Source organism: Equus przewalskii, chromosome 19, assembly GCF_037783145.1.
Source record: "Equus przewalskii isolate Varuska chromosome 19, EquPr2, whole genome shotgun sequence".
Taxonomy (NCBI): Eukaryota; Metazoa; Chordata; class Mammalia; order Perissodactyla; family Equidae; genus Equus; species Equus przewalskii.
In genome coordinates, this window is record NC_091849.1 from 7,196,765 (window position 1) to 7,223,042 (window position 26,278).

The 26,278-nt window shown below is 47.9% G+C and overlaps 2 long non-coding RNA genes across 3 annotated transcripts in view; one reads left to right on the forward strand and one right to left on the reverse strand.

Annotated features, from left to right (window-relative positions):
* LOC103549287 (uncharacterized) overlaps positions 1–26,278 on the reverse strand; it is a 63,645-nt gene that overhangs the window by 20,608 nt on the left and 16,759 nt on the right. The window lies entirely within an intron of this gene.
* On the forward strand, positions 5,278–7,406 carry LOC139077229 (uncharacterized). Its single transcript, XR_011529556.1, has 3 exons — positions 5,278–5,626; positions 5,846–5,897; positions 6,296–7,406. It is a non-coding gene; the product is annotated as an uncharacterized lncRNA (long non-coding RNA).

Below are 26,278 nucleotides of genomic sequence, written 5' to 3' on the forward strand. Positions count from 1 at the left end.
TGTCTTGGGCGTGGAAGGGGAGTATTACATATTTGCCATCCGAAATGGGGCACATTCTCAGGCATTGTCTCACTCAGTCCTCACAGCTTCCTGGACAATAAATACCAGTCTCATTCCATAAACAAGGCGTCTGAAGGGAGGGGTGCCTTGTGTCTGGGAGATGGGGCCACCTCTAAAGAACGGCTTTGGCTTTAGGACTCCCCATCAGCCTGGCTGAAACTTTCTTAGACCGTAGATGCCCTTCCTTCTCTCTGCCCTCCAATGGGGCTACACCAGCATCTCATCCAAGGGTTCTCCCAGTCTCCCCTGCAAGGCACCTGGTGCCCCTTGGGAGCTCCCCATCTCTTCTCTCCGCTCCTAGGTAATGACTACAGGTAAGTCCAGCATAACCTGGTTGGCGATGTGCTGCACCTGATAGGAAGGAGACAAATTACACACCCAAGTTGCTGCAAGAATTAGCTGTATTGACTGGCATGCGTTAGGGGAGCCCTCCTGGGACTGGATTTTGAGGGATCTCCATCAGGGAGCCATAATGTAAGAATGGAGAAAGCAGGAATGCAGTAATTCAAGGGCAACTTTTCCAGAGTCAAGATTTAACATTCTGGCAGGGACCCGAGGGGCTGGACAAGTCTCTGCTGGAGAAATCGATGGGTAATCCTGGGTGAAGTAAAGATACCGGAGCTCCCCTGGTGGGTGGCTGAGGAAGGGATGAAGAGGCAGCGGGAATTCTGGAATGAGTATATTAGGTGAGGCAGAAGACCCACCAAAGCATGATGCTCCACAGGAGGCCCAGAGGACACACCTTTACCAAGGCCATTGGGATGCGCTACTAAGGGAGCACCAGCATCACCAAGATGCTCAGCAGTAGCTCTGCTCTGTAGGCCAGAGTTGACTGTAGGTGGGGTGGCTGCAGAACTAGGCTCATGAATATCCATGGTTAGAAGGACAGAGGGCCCTGAAGTACTAGCAGCCAGGAACATGCACTTAACCACCAGAACCCATGGGGCCACAAGTACCTTACTGACTCGTGAGGTCTCAGAGGCATCCATAGAGGCATGACTGTGAGAGAGTTGTGGACATGGTTATCAGAGCATGGTGTCCCTAAGGACAAAATGAACAGGCAGCAAAGGAAGGTGCTGCTTAAGACCTACAACAACAAAGGCAAGAACAGAGGAGCAGGAGGCTGCAGGGATGCCCTGATAAAATATCATGGTCCCCTGTTTAGTTTCTGGATCTGAGCCAATGTTCGGATTTGGAACCCATTGACTCAAGAGGCAGAACCCTGCATCACCATGGCAAGCTGGTACTGTGATGACAGTCACGTTAGTTTCCTAGGGTTGCTGTAACAACATGCCACAAGTAGGTGACTTACAACCACAGAAATGTATTCTCTCACAGGTCTGGAGGCCCGCAGTCTGAAATCAAGATGTGAGCAGGGCCGTGCTCCCTCTAAAATCTGGAGGGAATCCTGCCTTGCCTCTTTCTAGCTTCTAACAGTTTCCTAGCAATCTTTGGCTTTCCTTGGCTTGCCGTTGCATCTCTCCAATCTGCTGTCTTCACATGGTCTTGTCCTTGTGTCTTCATATCATCTTTGCTCTATGTGTGTCTGTTTCTGTGTCCAAATTTCCTCTTTTCATGAGGACTCAAGTCCCACTGAATTAGAGCCCACCCTAATGAACTGAATGAACTCAATGTGGTTAAATCTGCAAAGACCCTATATCCAAATAAGGTCACATTCACAGGTTTGGGGGTTACAGTTTCAACATACCTTCTTTGGGGGACACAATTCAACCCAGAACAATAGTCCCTCCCCAAAGGTCATTTACTAGGTGACAAATCACTGGCGAAAGGGGGAATTCCCAGACAGTTCAAGGACTATTGGACACAGGGTTTGAGTTGACAACAACACCTGGAGACCCAAAATGTCATTGTTAGAGTGGAGGCCTCCAGGGCGTGTCCAGCTCACAGTGGTCCTGTGGGGTCCACTGACACGCCTGTGGTTGTTTCCTTGTTCCCTAACTGCACAATTTTAATCGATATACTTGGCGGTTGGATTAGCTTCAACGTTGGGTTCCTGGCCCTTGGGGTAAGACCTGTCATAGTAGAGAAGAGCAAATAGAAAACTCTGAAAATACCCCCATCAGCCAGGGGAATAAATCAAAAACACTTGTTCTGGTCATCTATTCCTTGTTTCAGCCGTCTGCTACTGGAACTGTGGCCAGAAGCTGTGGCCATAAAAGAAACCATAGAGAAGGGTGTGGGTTCCCGACCACTTGACCTCCCTCCTCTCCTGCCATTTTATCCCCTACTGGTTCTTCCCATTGGCCAAACCCAACCAGAGACCAGAGGGCATGGGAGCCCAGGTGGTGACACTGTCCGTAGGGCTCAGCTTCCAGATATAGAACACACCAAGAGGGCAGAAAATGGATAGGGAGGAGGGTGGGCAAATGGAGAAAAACCAGCACAACTTGTTACAAAAAATGAGTAAGATCCTCTTTTGATGGCAACTCTCTCTAACTATACATATATTGAGAATAAAAGATGTTGGAGGGGCCACATGTTCAAACAATTAAGGAAAATAGACATTGACAGCAATTGGCGTGGCAGGCATTCTTAATTATATGAGCTAATGAAGTGGAATTTCTGGATGACTTACTCCAAAGCAATTTATATTTGGCTTGGAAAGCAGAATGGTTTGAAAAACAAACAAACAAACAATAATCCATTCTGGGGAGGGTGGCAGAAATTTGTACCACCGTTAAAGACCTCAAGAGTACAAAATGATGGTTCCACTCATATCTCCATTTAGGTCACCAATCTGGTCTTGCAAAGCAGAACAGATCTTAGGGAATCTTAGGGAATGAATATAATCTACAACGAATTAAACAAATAGTAGTTCTGATCACAGGTGCTGTGCTGGACGTAATCCACAGCATGCAGTCATTGACCTGGCATTCTTTTCAATTCCAATCAAGAAAGGGGATTAGGAACAGTTTGCATTCATATGGGATAGAAAACGATATTCAATTAGAGCTTTGCCTCAGGGCCATGTAAACCCTCCCACCTTCTGCCATAAAACAGTCTGGATATCCCACAGAATATAATGACTTCATGGTGACTGGACAGAAGAAATAATAGGTGGCGGGTTCACTGGAGACTTTGGTAAGATACACACATTAAAGAGGATAGGAGAGAAACCCTATGAAGATTCAAGGACTTGCATTTCAGTGAAGTTTTCAGGGGTCCAATGGTTCCTGAATATCCCCTCCAAAGAAATACACAAATGGCTGTATCTTACAGCGCCTACCACAAAGAAGGGAGCACAGCGTCCGGTGTACCTCATTTGATTCTGAAGGCAACACATTCTACACCCAGAAATGCTACTCCAGCCACTGGGTGGCACAAAAGGTTCTAACTTTGAGTGGAGCCTGGAATAGGAAAGAGCTCTGCAGCAGGTCCGAATTGCAGTGTAAGCACATCTACCACTGAAGCCATATGATCTGGTGGATCTGTGAGGTCGGAGGTGTCAGTGGTGGGACAAGATGGAAATGATACTTCTGAGATCAAACCTGGGCAGGACCAAAGGGCTGATGGTAAGTAAGGAAGTTGCATGAGATGGGTAGGCCAGACCCCCCACCCCCGCCCCCGTTGCTTGCTACTGCTCTACCAAGGTCCCTCCCCCAACTTGCACCTATGGCCATATTAAGTGGGGGTGAGTTCCATATGACCAGTAAAACATGTGGAAGGACATATGGGAGTGAGCATGAAGTATGAAGATTTCTGTATTACATATTAACACACACCAGAAAGTATCCATCACAGGAGAGGCACTAAATGCTCAAGTAATCATTAAAAAATTACTTAGCTAGTTGACCTTAGCCAACCTTCATCATTGGCCAACCCAGAACTGGTGCAAGGGGCATATGAATGGAGTTGCCACAGGGCAGACATGGTGTCTATTGATGGGCCTAGCTACACTGACTCATTTACCAAGGTTAGTGGAGCTACTGCTGCCTCTGAATGTCCAAACTGCTGCCAACAGAGACCTTGCTGAGACCCTGATATAGAGACTAGTAGCTACTTGGTGGCAAATCTACTCCACTGGATCCCTTCCATCCTTGAAGAGCCGGTAGTTCATCTTCACAGGATAGGTAACTATTCCAGATATGGGTTTGCCTTTACTGTCTAAAGAGCCTCAGTCAGCACCACCAGCCAGGGCATTCCAGGAAGCCTGATTCACAGACATGGGATTCCAAACAGTCTAGCCTCACACCAGGGGACCCATTTCATGGAGAGGGAGGTGCAGGAGTGGGCCCATAGCTGTGGGATCCACCGGTCATATCACATACCGTACCATCCAGAATTAGCCACATAGATCCTGGAAGAGCCTCCAAACAGTGCAGTTGAAATGAGACCTCAGAGGGAATCCCCTGAAAGGATAGAGTGCCATCCTTCAGGACACATTAAATTAGAGATATGTCAATGGTTCTGTGTCTCCAAAGGGAAGAATACATGAGGGTGGGGACCAAGGAGTGGAAGCAGGAGTGGGCTCCACTTACCATCACTCTCAATTGACCGCTGGGGAATTGAATGCTTCCCATTGAACTAAAAGCCCTAGCTGATGCCAGAGCACCTTGAACTCCTGTGTCCGCAAACTAGCAGGTGAGAAACAGAGCCACCATCCTAGCAGGAGCTGGTGACCCTGATGAGCAGGAGGAGGAGGGGCTCCTTTTACACAATCCAGGCCCGCTCTTGATCCCGGTCAATGCGGTGATATCATGCTCTCCAGGGCTCAGGCTGTGCTGGAGGAGAAATGGACATTCCTTGCTGAATAGGGTCCTCTGGCTACTGTTCCCAGGGATCCCCTTTGGTGGTGATGCATGGAAGGCAGGGGTGGCAGCGACATAGAAAGAGAACTCACTCCAAGAATGTAGGACGGTAGTCTAAAGAGTTAAGAGAAGACATGGTGGAAGATGTGTTTTTCTACCTTTATACTATAAAATTCACTTCTTTTTGAGAGACAGTATTCTTTTCATCACACATACACAAAATTTTTTTTCTTGTGATGAGAACTCTCCAGATTCACTCTCCTAGCTACTTGAAAATATGCAATACAGTATTATTAACTATAGTCATCATGCTGTACGTTACATCCCCATGACATTCATTTTATAACTAGAAATTTGTACCTTTTGACTCCTTATACTATAAAATTCAGAAAAATACATTTCACAACGAGAGGTTGAAAAACTGTTCACATTTTTCTGCATGCTCTAGGTAAGACTTGGGATTGTGGTCATCATGAACGAAGCACAGTAACGACTGAGAGAGTCACTGGAAGCCAGTACACACACAGGCACTCTCGATGAGGCAGCCTCATGAGCAATGTAACCACCATTAAATACATGGTATTAGGAAGCTGCAGAAGAACTACGTTGTTTCAGTACAAACAAGTCCAGAAAAGCCACAGCATTGTGAGTCATAATCACGTTGCATGAGAGATTTACAATTAGCTAAGATTTTTAACAAAAAAGAACATGACGAGATGATTCCTGGACCCAAACAGAAAGAGACAGTACCTGGACACTAAGAAGAATCTTCACAAAGGAGGACAATAAATAAATGTGTAAGTGCATTTTCTTTACCCATAATTCTAAATCAATCAATGAATCAATCACTACTCCTCGCAGGGGCCCATGAATTTTGTAATATATTTTTTAGTCAAATTTATGGTAGACAGGGCTCCCACAAAGGTAGATAAATATCTGCTCTAGGTTTATCAACAATTTACCAAGTTCTTTTTTTGTTGGGGTATAATTGACCTTTAACATTGTATTTGTTTCAGGTGTACAACATAATGATTCGATATTTGTATATATTGTGAAATAATCACCACGGTAAGTCTAGTTAACATCCATCACCATACATAGTTACAAATTCTTTTTCTCCTGTGACGAGCACTTTTAAGATCTATTCTATCAAGTTCTGAGATGAGCAAGGATTGTGCTAGATATCATGGATAGAAAAGAGAACAAAACATGGTCCCTGACTCGGTCTAACTCAGTCTAAGCTTGTAGCAATGTAGACAGAAGTATACAGAGGGTCCTGGGCAAGGACATAGAAAGGGGAGAGGGAGAGAGCACTTGCGGATGGGTCCATGCTGATGCTCCCTGTTAGATTCATCGGAAAGGCCACAACGAGAACAGTAACTGTTTGAGGACCTGTTTAGTGGGACTTGTCAGCCATCCTCTGAATCCAAGTTTCTTCTCCTCTGATTAAACTTCTCTTTGCTCAGGTATGCACTGATCAAAGATTCTAGTAAGATGCCTGTGGCAGGCATCACAGAGAGAGACCCAGATCTGTCTGTTCCAACAGCCTACTCTGAAGTCACCAAAATGAAGGAAGAGAAAAGAGCTGAGTATTTAACCAACTTCCCTCTTCCAGGAGGTTGCAGAATCTGGGTTCAGTAACAAGGTCCTCCTAAAGAACGCTCCCCACAGAGCTGCCTAGATATAAAGGTCTTTCAGGAGAAGATATGAAGAGGAAAGATGAAGGCATTAGATTTTCCAGGTTTTTTCTTTGGCTTCTGGTCAGAATCAGCTGCAAGTCTCCACTAAGGGGGGATGTCCAGCCCATCTGTCATCCTTGGTCATACAAGCCCCACAGGATCCTCATCAGGCAAATGTGGGAAATGCTGGGCTGCAGGGCTGTATGAGGACATACAGGACTGGTGAGCAACACTGAGAGCCCATTTTTGCTTCAAGAATTGCCTATCATTCCACTTATATGAGCGAGCCGTCAAAATCATAGAGAAAGTAGAAGCGTGGTTGCCAGGGGCTGGGGGAGGGAGGAATGGGGAGTTAGTGTTTAATGGGGACAGCGTTTCAGCTTTACAAGATGAAGAGAGTTCTGGAGACGGAGGATGGTGCTGGCTGTACAACATTATGAATGTATTTAATACCACTGAACTGTATGTTTAGATGGTAAACCAATTTTGTTATGTGTATTTTACCACAATGGAAAAACTTGAAAGAAAAAAAATGAATGAAGAGTGTACTGACACACTCCATGCTATAGCACGGATGAACCTCAAAAACACGCGAAGTGAAAGCAGCCAGTCACAAAGGTCCCATATTGTATGATTCCATTGATATGAAACATCCAGAATAGATACATCCGCGGGGACAGAAAGCAGATGGGTGGTTGCCAGAGCTGGGGGGAGGGGGCAATGGGAGAAACTGCTTGACTGGGATTTCCTCTTGGGGTGATGAAAATATTTTGGAACTAGTTAGGGGTAGTGTTTGCACAACATTGTGAATGTGCTACATGCCACTAAATTGTTCCTTTCAAAGGTTTGTTATATGAATTTCATCTTAATAAATTATTTTTTGAAAGTAAAAAAAAAATTGCCTGGTGGGTGTGGGTGGGGGTGGGTGGGTGCTGGGTACCCAGGTCCAGTCTGAAGGTGAGGACCTACACCATGGTCTGTGCAAAGAAGCCCTCCTGCAGGCTTCAGCAACCTTCCGTGCTCCAGAGCCCGCGGAGCGGTCATTTTCTGCTTCTCCTTGGGCTGTCTGTAGGCATTCATACAAAGATAGGCCCTGTGTATTTGCAGGGAGACACCAAGGACGTAGCCTTGGATCGGAGCAGCAGAGTCAGCGAAAGCAAAACCCAAGTGCTCAGTCCAAGGGCGAGCTAGGCGCCCTCTGCTCTCTAACTGCAAGCTCCACGCTGCAGGGCCGTGGGGCCCTGGTCCGGCTTTCACCTAGGGCCGTGGCAAAGGCCTTGCAAAGCCCTGTGCAGGCCCCCTGGGAGACCAGAGAGGAAGAGGTGAGACGGCTACCAGTTGGAGGGCGATGAGACCCACACACAGAGAGAGCAGTAAGGAGGAGGTGGGAGATGAGCTGGTGGCTTGAGGAAGAAGCGAAGTTACTGTAAGACATTTTCTTTTGGGAGAGGAGAAGGCAAAAAGCCCAAGTAAAAAAAAAAAATCCTTTGATGGGGAAACACTGAATGTACATGAAAGGGGGTAATGAAGAGTGATGAGGCAGAGGAGATGGGCAGGAGATCCCAGGAGAGAAGTCAGCTATGGGAAGAGAAGGGGAAAGAAAAGGAAATGTGGAGAATGTGTGAGGGTGATGTGTGGGAAACTTCAGGAAGCACAGAGCAGATGGCCTTAATCTTCTAAGTGGGAAGGAAGGCCACATCGAATTTTCTGGGGGGGGTGGTAGGAGGCCAGGCTGAGAGGGGAAGCTGGACAATTCCCCAGGGGCCACAGAGGGGTATAGAATAGGGTATCTGGGTGAGTAACAGCAGTGTTTCCCAAGCTTGCCTCATGAGAAGAATCCCAGGAAGGGAGTGTCAGAATGCAGATTCTCAAACTCCTCCCCGGAGACTGATTCAGTAGAACTGGGATAGGACCAAAGATCTACATGATTACGACAGCCTGAGTATATGCTCAACATCACGCAAGTTTGGAGAAAAGAGTGAGTTAGGAACTGTTGAGCAACATGAAGAGCCCACGAGAGGCTGGATAACATGACATTGAGGGGACTCATTTTCACAGCAAAATGTTGCTGCCCAGTAGCCCATGGGGAGAAAACCAATGGTGGGGTTTAGCATTTTGAGTGGGGTCTCTCCAGGAGGGTGGGTCTATCTAGAGGGTGGGACCTTTCAAGGAGGGTGGCTCTCTCCAGGAGGGTGGGCCTATCTAGAGGGTGGGTCTATCCAGGAGGATGAGTCTATCCTGGAGGGAAGGTCTCTCCAGGAGGGTGGGGTGGGAGGTCCATGGCACTGGGGGGGGGTGACTGTGAGCACAACTAAAATGCTTGACCTTGGACCCATACTTGGCCCAGACCAGAGTGAAAGCACAAGAGTACTGACAAACTGTGAGAGAGAGAACCGTGGAGGGTACGGGGTCAAGATGGGGAGGTCAGCGAGGGTGAGGAAACAGGCGAGGTCTGAGTGGAAGAGGGGAAGTTCTGAGCTGGACATCAGGGAGGCTGAGTGTAGACACATTCCCAGGTCACCCACTAGTCCACATCGTCCTCAGGCAGCAGTTCCACATGTGTATTTGGGGAGAAAATTACTTTCATACCAAAATAAACACATCCCATTGATTCATCAAATAGTAAGTTTTAAAAAACAAAGACTTCCAAGGCCTTTCTCCTGGCTGCTCCAGGCCGTGCTCTGCATCAGGAGACGTGGGCAGAGTTTGAGAAGCAGAGCTGAGGAATCTATTCAGGTAACAGCAGACGCTCCACAGCTGGCAGTGAAAGGGGGACCGCTCAGTGGGGATGGGTGGCCCGACTTTAATCCCTTAATAATTGGAACTTTACAGACTTGCCAATAATTGACCGTTTTTACTTATATAAACGGCTATTTCATGTGATTCAATCTAAATCTTAGATTCCCTTCAGAGGTCTCTCTTCCCCAGCACCGACTCCCCCATGTGGCCTCAAGGGGGCACTGTTCCTCCTTCTAAACTCTGTCCCAAAGGGCAAAGGCCACTTCCTTGGCTTCCTGAAGCACCAAGTTACAGTTGGAACAAAGATGACTATTTCAAAGGAAGTAACCAGAGAGAGACACGAATCTGGACAGTGCAGCTCCTTGACCCCTAAAAAGTGGTCCCCAGACCGGCAGCATCAGCGTCACCTGGGAGCTTGCAGAATTCCTGGCCCCTAACCAGACCTACTGAATCACAATCATTTGAACAGGATTGCCCACGTGATCTGAATGCACACTGACATCTGAGAAGCACTGGTTCTGCTTACTGGGCATCTGCCTTCCCAACCCCAGCAACCTGGGCCCTGAGGGTTAACACCCGCCTCAGGCACACTCACTCAGACCCCTCCACTCCTCAAAATGGACAGAACACCTGGCCCTCTCAGGATGCTCCTGTGTATGGATTGACTTCTTCTCTCAGGGAGTGGATAGCTATCTATTCCTGTGGAACAAATGACCCCAAAACTTAGATTAAAACAACAAACATTTATTATCTCATGGTGGGCTAGGGGTCTGGACATGGCTCAGCCAGGTAACTTGGACACGGGGTCTCGCTCACAAGGCTGCCAAGTGCCAGCAGTCATCACAAGGCTCCACTGGGGACCACTTCACTTTCAAGCTCATTCATGTCAGGGAGTCAGCAGACCTCAGGTCCCCGCTGGCTGTTGCCCAGAAGCGTTAATTCCCTGGCCCGTGGGTCTCTGCACAGGGCTGAGCAAGACATATCAGTTTGCTCCCCTCAGAGCAGAGTCCTGCAGGGGAAAGGGAGGGGCAGAGAGAGAGACAGATAGACAGGGCAAGCAAGACAGGAGTCACTGTCTTTTGTAACGAAATCTTGGAAGTGACGTTTCATCACTTCTGCCATATGCTTTTGGTTAAAAGCAAACCACTAGGTCCAGCCCAGGTTAGGGGGAAGGGATTACACCAGGGCATGGATACCAGGAAGTGGGGATCATTGGGGACCATCTTAGAGTCTGCCTACTTCAGGGAGTGACATCATATTTAAGGGGCATGCCCCAATAGGGCAGCCATATCAGAATATGAGAAAACACTCCATGGTCATATGGTCAGGATGACTTACACTCATATCAGGAGGCTTATTTCCTTTTAAGAGTAGATTTCAGAGTGATTCCACATTAGCATCATGTGGGGAACATTACAAATCCAATGAAGATCAATTGAATCAGAATCTCCAGGCGTTAATATCATTCTTTTCAATTTCCTGGCTGATTCCATTGCAGAGCTGGGATTGACAATTACTGCCTCAGATGAACAATTTTAAAGGCTGGGATGCCAGGGCTGGGGTGAAGGTCATTGGGAGAAAGGGCGGGGTGGGCCCGGCAGCCTGGAATTCTGATGGGTGACTGTGGAATGGATGAACAGGAAAAGCAAGCCAGGGATGCAGGCCTCAAGGAGTGTCGGGCCATCTTGGAAGGGAGGAGATAAGAGTGACAAGAGATAAGTGACTTTTTACAACCACCTACCTTAGCAAAACTCCCATCAAGTCATGAGGCTGGATGACACTTGCAAGAGGAAGGAAGAAAGGGAGGGAGGGAAGGTAGAAAAAGATATCTAGCCATTTTTAAAACTTGTCCTCAACTCCAGCTGACGGTTTCAAGAAAACAGAAAAGAAGGCTTAACCACTGAAAGTGCCTCATAAGCTTTTACCCTATAGTCCATAGACATACAGAAATTTAGAAGTGGAGAGGTCTTGTGGATTACCTCACCACCTTCATTTTATGGATGAGGAAACTGAGGCACAGAGAGGTCATGTGAAGGGTCTTGGCATTGCTGGGCTTAGAACTCACGTCTTTGACCCTGAGCCCAGTGCTCAAATGGCAGCCTTCCCACACAGCACATCTCTCTCTCTCTCTCTCGCTGGGTGGGTTTTATGCTTTCTCCTACACACCAGGTGAGATTGAGATTTATTGAAGATTTAGTCAAGGGAGATAACACACATTCTCTTATCAAATGCCGTGTCCTTGGAAAGCATTTTTCCCATAAATACGTCAACAAGGGGCAGCCCACAGGAGGTTAGTGGCACAGGATCCGAACTGCGGTGGTTAATGCACTCTGTTTATTGGGAACAAGTCCACGGGATGGTTAGAGCCCCAAGGTCTAACAAGCTCCTGGCTTGAGCTGCACCTGCTCCTGCGAGGGAAGGAGCTTGAGTTCGAGCCACAATCTGAGTCTGAAATGGACCTTAATTGCTCCTTTATCCACAGCAATAAAATGGCCCCATTCTTCAGGCGAGTCCAGCCTTTCCCTCTCCTCCCTGCGCCTCTCCTGCCTGATCCATATCTTATCCACTGTTCTCATTCTCAGGGCCAGGCTCTCCCATCCTGTTGCTATGGCCACGAGCCTCACCCAAAGCACACCAGCGCCGTGGTGTCCACAGATTTTGGCCGCCATCCAGGCAGATGCAGAGCAGTTGGGGAAGAAACGCTCTCTTCTGGAAGCTGGTCCAAGGCTGTTTCATTGGACTCTCCCAGCCATTGGCTGCGTCTTCCAGAGCTGCCGGCTTGCCTGCTGTCTGTGACTGAGAGGCCTCTCCCCTGCACTGGCTCCTTGGGAGCCTCTAACCCAAATCTTAAAGAGCTAAACAAGGCTGTACCCAGAGCTCAGAACCCTGGCTGGTTACCAAACACCGAAAACGTTACCAGTTGCCACCAGTTCCAAATCTCTAAGCTCTTAAGAGAGTTGTGAGGAATGTTGCCCCGAGAGGTCCAGGCCTGGCCCATTCTTGACGTGTTTGAGTGTCCTTTTCAAGGATCCAGTCCTGAGACCTGAACTGGCTCTCTTAGAAAGAAAGAAATGCACAGCAGGGGAGGCAAAGAGGCACACAGCTAGAGAACAGAGACATAATCTCTTTAAAAAGGAAGGAAAACCATCCCTCATGTGACATGCCCTCAGTGCACAACCGTCCCTGGGTGATTCGTGTCGGCCCAGCTATAAGCAAGGAGAGTCTCTGAAGGGCTCTGCAGTAAAACCAACACTTCCAAGTAACGTCTGGCCCTTGGGTGAACCACCTGCTTCATCGTCGTCAGGATTCTGCCCAGAATCCTGCGATGGGAAATGCACGCAGGAGCGCTCTGCAGGTCAGAAAGCAGCACAAAAACGGAAAACGTTTTCACTGTGCATTCCCTCCACTCCTCCACTCGGCTCACAAAGCGAGGAAGACAGGCCAGCCCCCCGCCCACGGTGTGTGCCCACATTGTCATAGAGCCTTGGACGTGTGTCAGATGTTCTCCCTGGTGAGAAGGGGTTGGGATGGGGAAGGCAGGGGCCACTTCTCCTGGCCAAACCACAGCAGTTCCAACCACCTCTTGGTGTCCAGAGCCACCGAGCCCCCTCCCAGGTCTCATTTCGGCATGGATCTCCTGCCTAGAGGTACTTTGCTGAGGGCTGCCATGTCTGTGCTAAGGAGGTGCTAAAAGAGAATGAAATATTCAGATTGAGCGGCCTGCGAGAGGAAGGGGCTCCAAGTCTTCCTTAGAAGTAATACAGAAAATTCTCTCTTTTCAGTGGAAGAGAATATGATCATAATAACCAGTTAAAAATTAATGAGAAACATGCCAAAAGAGGCTGTGGTTTTAGTTTCTTTAGAATTTTTGGTGCTCACTTGGAAAAGTTTATTCATCTTACTGTTTAAGTTCAAACATTTTCATAAAGAGTTATGGTTTAATTTTTAGATTGAGGAACAGCGTGTTTACCTGTACAGCTGGCAAGCAAGCTTTGGGTAGAAGCCTTAACATCAGACCACATGGCCGTGCCCAAGTCCTTGTCAAACCATCACTACCACCAACTTTTAACAACATCCCCTAAGAGCAGGAAAAAAAGATCCTGGGTACCAGGGCTGAGAAAGCCAATGTTCAAAGGAATGGCTACCATCACATTTCCCAGGATAGCCGGCACAAACCCTGCGCTTCCCTTCCCATTGTCTTTCCACCATCCCCTCCCCTCCCGGTACCCACATCTGTCCAGTTTATTCAAAATGACTGCTGGTCTCTGTGAAGAGTATTTAGATGACCAGAGGCTGGACAGAGTCCAGCAGGAAGAAGCCTCAAACATGACTGAACAAAAGGGCCTGAAATATCTTCCGAAGTTTCTGGCACTCTATAGAGACTTGCACCATCTTCTGAAAGACGCGGACAGCTGGAAACTTGCTGCAGCACCGAAGGTTGGCCCCTCGTGCGCTTGTGCACGCAAACACTCTCCCCCTCCAGAGCACATGACTGCTATCTCTGCATCTCTCACATTCACAGGCGTAGCACTCAGCCTCGCCCATGTCCCGAGGGACAGCTGCTCTGAGACCCACCCTGAAGCTAGGCGGCAGGATGAGCAACGTTTTCCACTGTGAGCAGGAGGCAGGCTAAACTGCGTGTGAGTGAATCATGAAGGCCCGAGAAGGAGACAGATTACGAGGAAACTCCACTTAGTAAAGGCCCACGAGAACAGGCGTGGAGGGGAGACCTACCACTTTCTAAATAGATAAGGGAAAATCTTAAGGTTTTTTGGTTTGTTTTTTGTTTTTTACTGAGTTTCAAGTACTTGGAAAGCTCAGATGCAACCAGCAGCTGTGGACTTCCTGAGCCTTTAAAAAAATAAAAGTGTATTAGGACCTGATGCGGCCCAGCTCAGCAGATTTGGAGCTCAATAGATGTCAGTTCCAATGGGGCCCTGCCACTTACTAGCCGTGTAAGTCACTTATCCTCTCAGAACCTCCACGTGAAGCTTGTTGCAGCCTCTACCGCTGCCCTGCTGTGAGGCTTAAACGCAAGAATAGTCCTGGCAGGCAGAGCAGCGTCTGTTCCACGTGGCTGGCACATAAATCTGCTCCGAATGAGTGAATGCATATATTTTCAGTGTCTGTTACACAGTAGCCACTCAGTAAGATTTGATTTGTCCCTTCTCTTTCCCAGGTGAGCAGTCACCAGAGAGCTGGTTCCAGTAGCTCAACCTCTCAACTGAGCCAAAAACGCAGCTGTCTAGAAAGGCCAGGTCAGCCCGGCAGGGCCTGGGGAGTCTGCGGACCAGGTTTGCAGCCCTGCTGCTGTCACCAACTAGCTGTGCAGCTTTGCACGGAGTGATCACAGTCCCTCTTCCCTCCTCCCAGCCCCCGCTTTCTCCATTTTCAAGGACACCAGACTAGATCTGTAGTTGTAAACCATTTTGTAGCATCAGAACCCTTTCTTCACAAGCAATCTTACACGGAAACCCAAATGAATAATCAGGAAAAGGCACAAAGGCCTAAACCCTGAGTCTGCTCATCTTCCCAGCCCACTTGCTCTTAGAGGATGAAGAGAAGGCGCCCCCTGAAGAACCCCTCCCAGGGTTCCTTGGAGCACAGTTAGAGAACCACAAGACTCTATTCTAAATCCAACATTCTGCGATTCAAAGCGTTCACAGGGTAACTTGGGCATACTTTGAGCCTTGCAACATTAGTCCAAGACTGATGTGTAACACATCTCAGAAAGAATACCACCAAGACTTTCCTTCACACCCAGCTTCGCAGACCTGCTGCCTGGGCAAAAGTCACTTGGCAGGAAGTCCCTTTTAACTGGTTTGAGCTGGAGACAGCGGCCCTGACTCTACAGCCTTGAGGGAGGAGGGAGAGGACGGGGAAGTAATATGAAAAAAAGGTGTAATCTTATCCTGAAGAGAGTGTCCTGTGGACATAAACCAATTCAAGGCGGCTGTAGAACTGGGAGCTGCAGCGCCTTAGCATGAGCAATCAGGGAGGGGTGGGATGTGGGGGAATGAGCACTGGGCAGGAAATCAGAACGCCTAATCCCAGGTCGGCATTAACTGCTGACCTTGAGCAAATCACACCTGTGTCTCAATTACCTCGATGGCAGGGCTGCACCAGGTAACCTCGCTGGGACTCTTCCAGCCATAAACTTCTGTGATTCCGAGAATTGCAGGCACTGAAGAATGTTGATAACGATGTTGTCAACTGTCAGTATTGGCATGTTTCAGCTACTTGTGTTCATTGCCCCTAAATATTCTTCAACTGTGACATTAGTAACACATCTGAGGCCATTGGCAGGACTTGGGTTCTGCACGTAAGGAGAAAGAGACGGTTTTGAGTCTGTAAGACCAGTCTGTACAACGTTTCCCAGAGGCCTCTGTACTAGGATTAAAGCAATCTTGGCACATGTGGGCCCTGATCAAGTCCAGAAAGTTGGGTGAACATTTACAGGCTGGTAGAAGCGTCTGACTCTCTGCAAAGATTCACCATAGCTCTGTTGCTTGGCTAATGTTTTCTGAGGTCACGTTCTGAGGGTCTCAGGTTTACCACTTTTTTACTAATATTCTTTTCACCTCCTAAACTGGATGGCCCTGAAGTTGGAAGCAGGAGGAGCTAACACAGAGAGGCAGTGAGACACAGTGGCTTACGTTAACCCCGGAGCGAGTGGACTGGGCATCTTCATCACGGGTGACTCTCACAAGGCACCCATCCATCTGGGGAGAGCAGTGCGGCAGACACAGTGTCTTTAAGGAGGGCAGATGTCCTGGCGGGGTAACGGTTTGGAATGGCATCCCACCTGGAATCTGATGGCAGGGCCTGTTGCTTGGTCCCTTCGGTCTTCTTTAGCTTTGAAGTTCCAAAGTCTTATCAGGACTAACTAGGTGGCTCCCAGTTTTACGTATCCACTTTTGTCAACAGCAGGGAAGGGAGCCATGTAGCCAGGTAAAAAGGGGAGCCACAGCAGTATGAGATTCACGCTCAGGGCCAGAGTTCCTCCCATGTACATCATGCTTTCAACTGCATAACACAACACTCAGCTCAAACCAGCTTTAAAAACAAGGACAATTTTATCTCAGATGATAAAAAGTCTAGCAAGCTCCAAGGGGATGAAAACCAGCGATTTGGTGATAGCATCAGGAACCCAAGTTACTTGTAGCTCTTGGCTCTATCATCCTCAGGGTGTCGGTCGGTGTTGGCCTCAGGCAGCTGGTCTTGTGGTTTCAAGACCCATCAGCAGTTTCACATCCAGACCAGTAGGGCCTACTTCGTGGGCCATTAGTCTGCGTATTTGCACAGGTTCCTGTGCTCAGAAGGGCCCCACATTTGGTTTAATGCTTTGCTGTCGCCATCCTGAAATTCTTAATTTTATCTTTCAACTCATGTGTTGTGAGTGAAGTCCTATGGGACAGTGGAGCGTGTGTGTGAACAGAGGAGATATACACAATATGTGTGTCCACCCTTCCCTACTGCCACATTCACATGCGGCATTCGTGATGCGCCCAGAGCACAGAACCCCAGTGGACTCATGACGAGTGTCAGTCCAGTGAGACTCAAAGCCGGTGCTGAGTAAGTGGGGGTGCCGATAGCCCCTAAAGGCCATGCTTTCTGTCCAAACCTGAACCTGCTTTGAACACAGAAGACAACAGAGTTCTAAGAAAACAGGAAAGACCAAGGAAGCCTATCTGATCCTTTCTAACTCACGCTACTTCCCTGTATTAGCCCATCACTTACTCTGAAAATGATGACATAGAAGGAGAGACAGAAGTGGTTGGCTAATACACCTGTGTGGACTACTCCAGAAGAAAACCCAGTAAATTCCAGCTGTAACTCAAATGCCTCAATTTCTTGCCTTGTTCCTGTTCCTTAATTTTCCCCCCTTCTCTCATCAATGTGGCAGCAGGCAACTACCTAACTGTGTGCAATAGTTCATCGCCCAGTGAATGTCTGCCCAGAACAGAATATCTTCTTGGAAGCTGTTCTCCCGGCCTCTGGCTGTGCCCCCACTCTCCTTTCCTGAGCTGTCACAAGATGTGAGCCCTTCAGCTTGCTGTTCACTCCCTTAGAGCAGCAACTCTCCAACTTCTTCAGTCCCCGCAAGACCTTCTTGTGAAGAAAACAAGGATCATCTACCCCAGAGCCGGGAGGAAGATTTATTTTTCACTGTACACCCTTTTTAACATTTAAATTTCTTACCCTGTGCGTGGATTAGCCATAAAAAGGATTTAACATGTATATATATTTTAATCATCTGCTCTTACTTGTTTCTGAAAATAAAATGAACAAACACAGACCTCTTTCATAAAAAGTAAGGAAAAAACTTCAGCATCTGGAGTTACATTAAGAAATATCATAAGTGAGCTAGAATTCATCCCAGAAAAAAGTATAGATCTTTTTCAAAGAATGACATCAAAATGCCAGAGGCCAGTCATCATTTCTTTTTTGAGAATACTAGCAAAACACTGCCTACCTGGACCCCCACTGTGAAAACAAGCACCGAAGAGTTTCCTCTGCCCAGCCCATTCTCACACGACTGTCCCCAAGCTGGGGGCTCACCCCTGGCCAGCCTGCCTGCCTGCCGGACTCCTCCTTTCTCAGCAGCTGGTTCTCAAGCACAAGCGGGATAGAGGAAGCAGGTCACACGGGGAGCACATGCTGGGAGGGAGCACATGCTAGGAGTGGGAGGGCTGAGCTGTAGTGGTTTCTTCTTCCTTCTTCCATTACATTTCATTGTGCTTTAGCAACTCTCCAAACTGACTCATGCACGGACTTGTTAGAGAGTAAAAACTGTTGGAACCAGAGGAAAGATGAAGATGCTTTAGTCCCCCTGCTCCCCTAGAGAGTGGCGCTCCCAAAGACCTGCAGAAATTGCATGAAGGAGCCAGAGCTAGAACCCAGGGCACCATGCTCCTAGCCAAGTCCTCTTCCAACAACAGCTACCTTCCCAGAGTTGCCCTTCATGTTTTTGCCCAAGACCAACTTTTGTCCAGAAACAAGATAAGAAGACAACTGCTCTGTTTCTATTGCCACGCTATAGCTCATTCCATTTAAAGACAGAACACTACTGTACGAATCCACCTCCATCACTAAAGCAACCTGGATGATTTCCTTCTATTTCTTAAAGAAGACTGATGAGTGTCATAGAAGCAGTTGCCTGCATCTGGGTTCTCAGCCTCGCACTGCTGACATCTCAGGCAGGCTAATCCTTGGTTGTGGGAGCTGGCCTGTGTTTTGTACAATGTGAAGCAGCATTCCTGGCCTCTCCCCATTAGATGCTGGTAGCACCCTCTCCCCTTGGTGTGACAATCAAAAATGTCTCCAGACATTGCCAGATGTCCCCTGAGGGGCAAATTATCCCCAGTTAAGAACCACTGCTCTACTGGAAACTAGATTATTTGGTTGTCACTAGAAAACACTTATCAAGAAAACAAATTGTTCACAATTATTGTAGTCAAGTAGTATGAAAAACTGATGGAGCCTCAGGCATTCCTCTGGCTTAGCTCTTCCACATGACCTGCCGAGCCGCCACAGTGGCCAGAGTCCAGAAGGCTGGCAAGGTGATGACTGGAGCACCCTGCCCCTTCAGCCTGGTGTCCTGGGCCTGCAGTTGATGGGGAAGGAGCTGTGGTCCTCCTTCACAGCAGAGCCCTCATGCCTAGGGGCTCTTAGCTTTCTGCTCTGGAGTCAGAACTGGACTGAGATTCATGTGATTAGGGACAGGTGCCTTTGTGTGTGTGTGTGCACGCGTGTTTCTTTTTTAAAAGACAGTATACAAATAATACATACATACTGATTATAAAAACCTAACAGTACAGAGTAAACATTACTTGCAGGAAGTGGAAAGTCCCCTCCATCTCACTCCTCTCCCCTTAGTCAACACGCAGTTATCACTTTGCTGTGATTTTTCTGGATCTTTTACCAGGTATTTACATAGATAAGGAAGTGATTAAAATTTTATTATTTTTAAATATAATTCTAGGCTTATTTTTCTGTGGCATTTTAAAATATTCCATGTCTGTACATGCGACTCATTCTTTTTTGTTTTTAAATTTATATCAACTTTATTGAGGTGTATTTCCATACAGTAAAATGCTCCTATATGACAAATGTATACCTGTGTAGCTACCATCACAAGCAAGGAACAGAACATTTCATTCACCCCAAAAATGCTCCTGTAAGGCCCCTTCCCAGCCGATCCTTTCCACACTTAGCCCCAGGCCACCACTGATCTGCTCTCTGTCACTACAGATTAGATTTGTTTTTTCAAGAGTTTGATAGAAATGAAATCATACAGTAAGTACTCTTTTTGTGTCTGGCTTCTTTCTCTCAGTATAATGCCTATGCAATTCATCCACAGAGGTTGCATACATCAATAATTTGTCCCTTTTTATTGCGATGTAGTGACCCATTGTATGGATATACCTGAACTTATTTGTCCATTCACCTACTGATGGACTGTCGGGTTGCCTCCAGTTTGCCGTCACTATGAAAAATGCTGTTATGAACACTCGTGGTCAAGTCTCTATGTGGACGTGTTTTCATTTCTCTTGGAGAGAATGAATTTCTCAGAGAGCAAATGCTAAGTCTTATGGTAAGTGTATGCTTAAGTTTATAAAAAAATGCCAAACCATTTTTAAAAGCAGTTGTACCGATTTATATTCCCACCAGCAGTGGGAAATGCAAAGGCGGGAGAAGAGGATAAAGAGGATGTGAGGCTTTGAAATGCAGACGTGGAAGGAGAGTCCCAGTTAAGGGGCTTGGGGATGGTCTCCTTAGCCATGGCCAAGAAGGGGGAGACCACAGCGGAAAGTTAGGGATCCAGTTCCTGCAACAGTCAACTGCTGGGAGAGGGAAATTGATGATAGTGTTAATTCATTGAGGGAATAAGATCTTCTCTTCAGAGGAGATCGCATGCCCTAGGTAATGCACTTGAGGACGGCATCACTGCATTTTGTCTTAAGAGACCTTATGTCCTTTGTAGGCTTGGAGTAAATAATGGGTGGTGATAAATGAGCTGTCAATATCAGGTAAGCAGAGAAGTGTCATCTACATACCAGATAAGGATGGAGTTGCAGGGGAGGGTTAAATCTCTCAGGTTTGCATTGAGGATCCTAGGGAAATAAGCAGAGGCCTCAATAAACTCCTGAGATATGATGGTCCAGTATATTGTTGACTTTTCCATATGAAGGCAAAAGGATATTGTGAGTCAGGGTTGAAAAATATACTAGAAAAAGCAAGCGTAAGTCGATGACTGTGAGGTAAGTAGTATTGGGCGGATAGAGGCCAGAATGGTGTTGGGGTCTTTCATAACCAGAGGAAACCTGGAATTGACTATCTTGTTTATTGCTCTTAAGCCCTGGAACCAGCTGGTATCCAGTTCAGCTTCTTTATGGGCGGATGGGAGTATTACAGGAACTAGACGTGGGGACTAAGATACCCTTGTCAAGAGGCCTTAAATAATAGGTGGAAGGCCTTAGAGTATTCTTATTTTAGAGGATATTAGGGTAGTGTTGGGAGTAGTACAGAAGGCTCTAGTCCTTCTTTGAGAGGCTCAGCCTTTCAGATTTGGTCTGTGTCAGTGGAGTGAGCAGCTCAAAGGGAGTCAAGTACATAACTTGTACTTGAAGGTTTGAAGGGTTTTCAGGGGTTTTTATAGGAGCAAAATAAATCCAATGGTTAATGCGAGCAATGAAAGGGCAAAGGTGTGAGGCAGGGAGCCAGGGGTCTAGAGCATGAGGCCCCTGGGGGGGAGGGGGGGGCCAAGAACACTGATAGTCCAGTTGGGAAGTGGCTCTCTTTCCAGAACATTTACTGGGTGGTGGAGTTAAGCAGAAAACTGTGCTTGGTAGTGAGGGATCCTAGTGGACAGAGAGAGGTTCAGATAAAGGCAGGCACGTGGACAAGTATCAAGGCCCTTCATAGGTATGGCTGTGTACCCCGAAAGAGGGTGGCGGGAAATAAAAGGTGTTAATGATGGAACATGCTGCCCTTGGCCCACTAAGGAGGGGTGGGGGGCCCATTCGTGGGGATGATTAGCTCTGCTTGCACATTCATGTGGACACGACGGGGAGGGTCCCAAGGACAAAGTCATCAGGGAGACAGATTTTTGGAGTCTTGTTCTCATTTTGCATGTTAAAGCCAGGCAATCCCAAGTCCAACGTCCTTTCCGTTCACAATATCTGCAGGTGTCTCTATCTGTGGGAAGTTTTGGAGGAAGCAGATTGCCCTGGGTGCCTCCTCCTAGTAGGTTAAGTTGTAAAGCCTTCAGTTTGCACTGTGTTGATTTGGCCTTTTCTGCAATGGAGTCTCCATGGTGTTGAGCTAGTGCAGATTTTCAGAGAAAGGAGCATTCTGCCTATTTATATCATGTTTTTGGATAATATCTCTAATTTCTGGTTATAAGCCATTTACAAAATTAGTAACAAAGACAGACAGGTTCAGTTGTCAAGAGCAAGACTAAAGTAGTGCTTCCCAACATTTTCCAGTCTACATCTATAGTTAGAAGCGGCTTCATCTCTTGGTTGCCTGCACTCTTGTATCTTTGACCAATCAATTTTGTGTGTGTGTGTGAGGAAGACTGTCCCTGAGCTAACATCTTTGCCAATCTTCCTCTATTTTGTATGTGGGTCGCCACCACAGCGTGGCTTGATGAGCGGTGTGTAAGTCAACACTCAGGATCTGAACCAGCAAACCCCAGACTGCTGAAGCGGAGCGTGCAAACTTAACCACCACACCAACAGGCCAGCCCCTGACCAATCAATTTGTGAGAGGAGAGAGTTGGAACAGATTCTAAAGTTTCTCCCCAATGATTTTAGCCTATAAACTTCAGGAATGTTCTGATTTTTTTGAAGGTCCTCATGAAGAGTGGTTCATTTAGCTTTCTCAACCCACGAAGTGGTATCTCTGGGGCCCACTAGCAGCTGCACAAGTTGAGAAAAACCAAGGACCCCAGGAGAATATGCCCCAAGGACCAGTCTGAATTGACTGTAAACTCTTCCTTATTCTTAGTGTCTGGAAAGTCTTGAACGATAGCATGTAAATCTGAGTGAGTCCTTGTTGAGGTGGGCGCTTAGGTCATTAGCCTTCCATCACAGGTGAGAAGTGCCAACAATATGGGTTAAGACAGGGAGCTGAGGAGCAGGGAACTCTACTGGGGGCAGGGAAGGGTAATGGGAGGAGTAGGGGCTGAAGGAGGAAAGGAGGAAAAGGGAATCTGCAGACTAAGGAGCAATAGCGTATAGGGGGCGAGGGGAGTGCCAGAGTGGGACCCGTGGAGGGTTCTGGGTGAGGAAAGTATGCTGAGGTTTTGTTGAGGGTGAAGGAGGAGCAGGAGCAGAGAGCGGGTAGTGAGAGAGACAGCCTTAAGGGGCTGTACAGTTTGAGATAGATTGGAGACCTTGTCTCATTTTTTTTTTTTCCTTTTTCTCCCCAAAGCCCCCCAGTACATAGTTGTATATTCTTCGTTGTGGGTCCTTCTAGTTGTGGCATGTGGGACGCTGCCCCAGCGTGGTTTGACGAGCAGTGCCATGTCTGCACCCAGGATTCCAACCAATGAAACACTGGGCCGCCTGCAGCAGAGCGCGCGAACTTAACCACTCGGCCACGGGGCCAGCCCCGACCTTTTCTCATTTTTAAGCCTCTTTGTATCAAGCAAAATAAGCTGACCATAGATGAGGAGAGCTCTTAAAGCCCTGAAGTTGGAAGGCTCCTCATAGATGGACAAGTCTAGGGAGATTCCAGGTGCCCAAAGAGGCCACTGCAGTTCTAAGTCGTCCTCAGTAAAACCCTGCCATTTACTGAGGTAATGACCTGACCCATGCAACAGTGGGAAACATACAATGAGAGGGGATTTTCCCAGGGGGTTGAAGAGTGGATTGGAAGTTTCCCACAGTACCAAGCTTAAACAGAAGCCAGCAACAAAACAAAAGCAAGAGTGCTCCAACAGAGAATCAAAATCAAGTCCTTACCATGCTACCGCGGACAAAGGTCCAGAGCCGAGATCAGGAGCTGGACTCACCGTGGGATCCCTGGAGCACAGTCAAAGAAGGAGCACAACAGGCTGGAGAGGTCTCAGCCCTCAGCACTGGAAGACGGAGTCCAGATGCTTCCAGCTCCCTCTGAACACAGCTCCAACCTGTCAAAGGCAAACAAACAGGCAAGGACATTGATTTATCCAGACTATAGTGGTAGGGAGAGCACTCCAGATCCAAAGATAAGAGGGTCTCCACAGTGGTTTTGTCTAGACACTTACAGGGAGCAGTAGACAAGTCCCAGGCGGGTGACTTCACAGTTGGGACGTTTTTGTAACCACGGGAGTCTGTCAGTTGGCTGAACAAGAAATGTCTATCCCTATGTCTAGTTTTGGGGGACAACAGCTCAGTTAATCATTTATGAAACAAAGACGGGAATTTGGAGGTCTGTGTCTGGCCTTGTGACAGGTAAACAGGGAGCCATCCATGATTCTTATGGGGGTCACGAGAATGAGTGGACAGGGAGTGTATCAGTCAGCTCGGGCTGCTGTAACAAATACCACAGACTAGGCAGCTTAAACAACAGACATTTATTGTCTCTCAGCTCTGGAGGTGAAAGCATGAGATGCAGGTGTCAGCTGGGCTGTTTCCTCCCGCAGCCTCTCTCCTTGTCTTGCAGATGGCCGTCTCCTCCCTGGGGCCTCACGTGATCTTCCCTCACATGGTGTGTGTCTGTGTCCTGATCTCCTCTTCTTACAGGAACACCAGTCATATTGGATTAAGGCCCCCCTCTTTTGACCTCATTTTAATTCAATCACCTCTTTCAAACCCCATCTCCAAATGCAGTCACATTCTGAGGGGCTGGGAGTTAGCACTTCAACATATGAATTTGGGGGGACACATCAGCCCATAACAGAGGGTCTTATTTAAGGCACGTGGGGAAGGATGGTTCTCTGTGGTAAGCCATTTCCCAGAGCATAAAAGGATGGGAGATTTCAGTCACAGACATCACGGGATTAACCTTCACTGTTCTCTTGGAGCGCTGGGCTCAGGTATAGTTCATCCCCAAGGAGGCCCCTGTGTTTGCCCCTCCCCACTGAGGCCTCACTGGCTGATGGTGGAAAGAACCTGCGGAGACCAAGATGGGCCAAGAGGGCTACTGAAAAGAGCCAGCTGAAGAAAGCAGCACAGAGAAGCAAAGACAGCATCTGTGGGGCTGGCGTGGGGGGCAGCGGGAATGTGGTGTGATGTTGACAAAGGGGAGGGAGGGAGGAAGGAGCCGGCCAAGCAGCAGGAGGCCTGACTCCAAGAGAGGAAGGATTTTCAGCCATCACCGGGAGACCTGGAACCTGCGAGGCAGATGGGTAGAGGATTTTTTTTCGAGAAGTCTTCACTGTATTGGTCCATGTGATGCCTGGTCCCTCACCCCTTGCCAGCTCCCTCCAGAATCTTTCAGCAAACATATTCATTGCTCTTCAAGACGCTGAAGGCTGATTCGTGCTCCTTTGTGCTGAGAAAAGCCTCGAAGCAGGGGAGCAGGCAGGCTCGTCTCCTCTCTCATCTGCTAGCCACGTGGACGCACATCTCATCTCCTTCCCGGATTGTAGGCTCTTTCAGAACAAGGACCTTATCTGCCTCATCCTTCTGTCCCCTTTGTACATAGTAGAGGCTTCCATACAAATATTCCCGGGTCCCTTTGAAAAGTCTATAAACTGGTCACTTATGAGTCATTCTAAACTCTTTTATGCACCAGATTATGTTTCAGTTTGTACCACCTCTTGAGGGCACCGAAGTGCCAGTTCTTCCATCTCCCACGTGTCCTCTGCAGGCAGGAGCTGCGTGACCATCTGAACCCTTCTGGACTTGCGATAACCCTGGAGTGTTGAAAGAGAAAGGCAAACAGGCCTGCTTGTTTTCCCAGTGCGCCACCTTCAGTGGAGAGAGGGGGCGGAGCCAGGAGGGCACTCTGTGAAGTCGGGCAGAGTGGGCAAAAGGGCCTTGCTAAGCGACCCCAGGGGCAGGCTCCCGATGCCCGGCCCCAGCCTGGGCCTTCCTCGAGGAACGCTCTTTCATGATCTGAACTTAGCTCTATGTTTGGAAATCTGTTAGGAAATAAGATAAGTGCCAAGAGAGAAATCTGGGGGCTGCAGGCACAGGGTAGGACAACAGGGAGGAAAGTCAGCCCGGCTTCCCACACGGCCTCCTTGGGAAGCATACAGAGCATGAGGCGCCGTGTCCCGCTTCCTGCTGCCGCCCTACCAAGACTGCGCAGCGGCTCTGGGGGAAGCAAGGGGACAGCAAAGCAGAGGCCTGGAAACTACACAGAAGGAGAGAAAGACCAGACCCAGCGTCTGAGTGTGTTTTCTTTTCGGGAGATGCTGCGAGGCGTGCAAAAGTGAGTGGTAATGACTTGCAGTAACGTCTGCGAGCGCCAGGATTCACAGACTCGGGTCCAGCGGCCGCTGGCCGCTGTGCACACAGCGGCTTTTCTAGCTCTGCTTAGCTTCACAGTTCTCCAACACAGATGAGCTGGGGGACGGGGGGGCTTTAAGATCTATTTGTGTACCATTAAAGCAGACCGGCTGTCTTCTGAAGGCTCTCTGAATTTCCAACTTTTAAAGCCACAATAGAAAAAAGCCCAGAAAAATAAATGGAGTTAAAACATAAGGTTTTCCCTGTGTCGACGTGCCCATATTCTCCCTCTGAAAATTACTTCCTCGGAGACTCACCCTCCACCCAAACGTTGTTTTGTCTTAAAATAAAAACAAAGACAGCAGAGCAAGCAGATGGAGCAGAAAGAGTGAGATGTGACATTCCTTCGACAGTCACTTCCTCATGTCCACTTCCAGGAATAAACAGTCATTCTACGCCCAGCAGAGGAAGCACTGTGTCCCTTTGAGAAACTGGGTCAACGACACCTTGACATCAGTTTAATGAAAGCACCTGGGACACTCATCTCTGTCCAAAAATGTTTTCATTAAAATTCAGCTAAAGTGATGTGCTGGGTCAGCAAAGACGACCATGAAACCAGGACCTGGATGCAAAGTGAACGGTT